This window comes from Galeopterus variegatus, unplaced genomic scaffold (assembly GCF_000696425.1).
Source record: "Galeopterus variegatus unplaced genomic scaffold, G_variegatus-3.0.2 Scaffold970, whole genome shotgun sequence".
Taxonomy (NCBI): Eukaryota; Metazoa; Chordata; class Mammalia; order Dermoptera; family Cynocephalidae; genus Galeopterus; species Galeopterus variegatus.
Genome location: NW_007727081.1, coordinates 361,305 through 364,405, shown reverse-complemented (window position 1 = coordinate 364,405; position 3,101 = coordinate 361,305).

Genomic DNA, 3,101 nt, shown 5'->3' with positions numbered 1-3,101 from the left:
GTGTTGCCCCCGGACCGGACCAGGGACCGGCAACGGGATTGCAACCCTCGGTGTTGCTCCCGCGCCTCGCTCAGCCAGTGAGCGGGAACCGGTCTGTATGTGGGATCCGAACCCTCGGACGGGAGCGCTGCCATGCTTCCCAAGCGGCGCACTATCCAGTGCGCCACTGGGCCGGCCCCTCAGCTATCACTTCTTCTAAAGCCTGGCCTGACCACCTTACCACAGACTGAGTCAGATCATTTTTGTTTTTTTTGTTTGTTTGTTTGTTTTTTTAAAAGATGACCGGTAAGGGGATCTCAACCCTTGGCTTGGTGTTGTCAGCACCACACTCAGCCAGTGAGCAAACCGGCCATCCCTATATAGGATCCGAACCCGGGGCCTTGGTGTTATCAGCACCGCACTCTACCGAGTGAGCCACAGGCCGGCCTCAGATCATTTTTGTATTGTTCTTTCAAAGCTTTTATCACAGTTTGAAACTATTTACTTTGTGTGGTTATTTATTCAATGTCAGTCTTCCCATTGTACTATAAGTTCCAAGTGGGAAGAGATGTGTCTGGGTTTTATCACCAATAAATATTAGTGAGTGAATGAATAAATTATAAGTAAACAATATTTGTTTTTCTGGGGTTTTTTGTTGTTGTTGTTTTCCGTTCTTTGTTGCGGTGGTGGTGGTATTTTTTTGGCAGCTGGCCAATGCAGGGACATGAACCCTTGACCTTGGTGTTATCAGCACCATGCTCTAGCCAAGTGAGCTAACCAGCCCCCCAAACCATATTTTCATCCACTGTTCAACAAATTTTTTCTGAGTGTCTATAACATATCAGCTACTGTACTTGACCCTGGAGATATAGCAGTGAACAAAACAGATAAGGACACTATGCTCATGTCACTTACGAGAGTACTTCAAAAAGTTCATGGAAGTATTTGTATTATCTTCCAATTCTATTTTCCCATGAACTATTTGAAGTATCCTCATATTTTCTAGAGACAGGAAGCAGGCAACTAAGACACGAAATGGTGCATGTTTTGTAGGCAATAAAACAGGGTAATGTGATGAGGTTGGGTCCACTACAGAGTGAGTTCAGGGAGAGCTTTCTGAGGAGGCAGAAGGAAAAGCAAGTGCAAAGGCCCTGTGTCCATTGCCCCCTTGAGACTTGTAGTCATTTTTTAATCTTTTGGTGGCTGGCCAGTACATGGATCAGACCCAGACCTTGGCAATATCAGCACACGCTAATCAACTAAACTAACCAGCCAGCTTTGTACCCATTAATTTATAGCAGGATTTCTCACCCTTGGCACTATTGACATTTGATGCAAGATAGTTCTTTGTTGTCTTGTGCATTACAGGATATTTAGCAGCATCCCTGATTTTTATCGATCAGATGCCAGTAGAACCCTCCCCTACACCTCAGTGTGACAATCAAAAATGTCTCTTGGCATTGCCAAATGTTCCAGGGAGGGAAGAGGCAAAATCAGTCCCAGCTAAGAACCACTGATTTAAAACATGACCAGTGAGCATCACTGTGGATTTTTTCTCTGATAGCCTTGAAGTAAACAGTTGGGTGCAATGACCCAAGTAGATGGATGGTTGAAATTAAGCAGGGTTGGGGTTTTGCTAAAAAGAGAGAAAAGCAGTTTTGGAGTATTTGCACAAGAGTGATTATGCGTTATATCATGCATATAAATTGTGTAAGAAGGGGAGTAAACACAAAAGGGGATTGGTGGATAGTTAAAAACTGGTAGGGCCAGTGGTTTAGAGGTCCTCATGAGGTGAAAGGAGTGGGGATCCATAAGTAAATGAACTGGAAGTCTAGCAAGTGATCATGAGAGGCGGGCGGCGTGAATTCAATAAATTGGAAGAGGTTGTTTTTGGAGATAAAGCCTAGAGTAGGGGCCTGAGGGTGGGTTGAAGAGAAAGATCACTGAAAATGAGACTGAGGAGCTGAGAGGCTTCAAGTAGATGGATTACCCTGGTGGATTTTGAAGTCAAAACCAACGGTGATAGGAAAACAGGTGTAAAGAGGAATATGATGAGCCAGGTGCTACAGTTATCAGTGAATGTGGGTGAATGACCAGGCCTGAAGACCGTAGCGGATATACTTCAAAACATGAACTTCAAAGGTGCAGGGATTTTGAAGGATGAAGGAAGAATAATGGTCTAGATGTAGCATTGAGGAGCAGTACTCCCAACTCCAGACTCCAAGCTGTGTGAAGATTAACAAACAAGCCTCTATAATATAAACTAATTGGTCACTGAATATCATACTGGCCAGACCAGGAATAATCATACTGGCCAGACTCAAAGCAGATAGAATATTTCAGGTTCTAATTACACCTCATTTACGATTTCATTCTTGGGCTTCAATTGTCTCATCTGCAAAAAAGGAATGATAATATTTTTGCCTGCTTAGGAAACTAGAGGCTTAGCCCTGTGGTTCATTCTGGAGTGAATATTTGAGGTATAGATTTGGAATGAAGGAGTGAAAAAGTGACCGGCTCATTTTATGAGGGTGGAGTAATCTTGCCTCTGAAATCAGCCAAGGATAATACAAGAAAAGTATTGTATGACCATTTCATCTGTAAATATAGATGCAAAAATCCTTAATAAAGTATTACTTAACCAAATGTAAAAGTGTATTTAAGGAGTCATACATCGTAGTACAAACAAGGACAGTTTATCTCAGGTGTTTCAATATTACAAAATCCATCAATGTAGGGGCCAGCCCGTGGCTCACTCAGGAGAGTGTGGTGCTGATAACACCAAGTCAAGGGTTAAGACCCCCTTACCGGTCATCTTTTAAAAAAAAAACAAAATCCATCAATGTAATCCATCACATTAATAGACTAAAGAGGGGCCGGCCCGGTGGCGCACTGGATAGTGCACCGCTTGGGAAGCGCGGCGGCGCTCCCGCCCGAGGGTTCGGATCCCACATACAGACCGGTTCCCGCTCACTGGCTGAGCGAGGCACGGGAGCAACACCGAGGGTTGCGATCCCGTTGCCGGTCCCCGGCCCGGTACAGGGGGCAACACTGAGGGTTGCGATCCGTTGCCGGACACGGAAAAAGACAAAAAAAAAAAAAAAAAAAAAAAACAAAAAAAA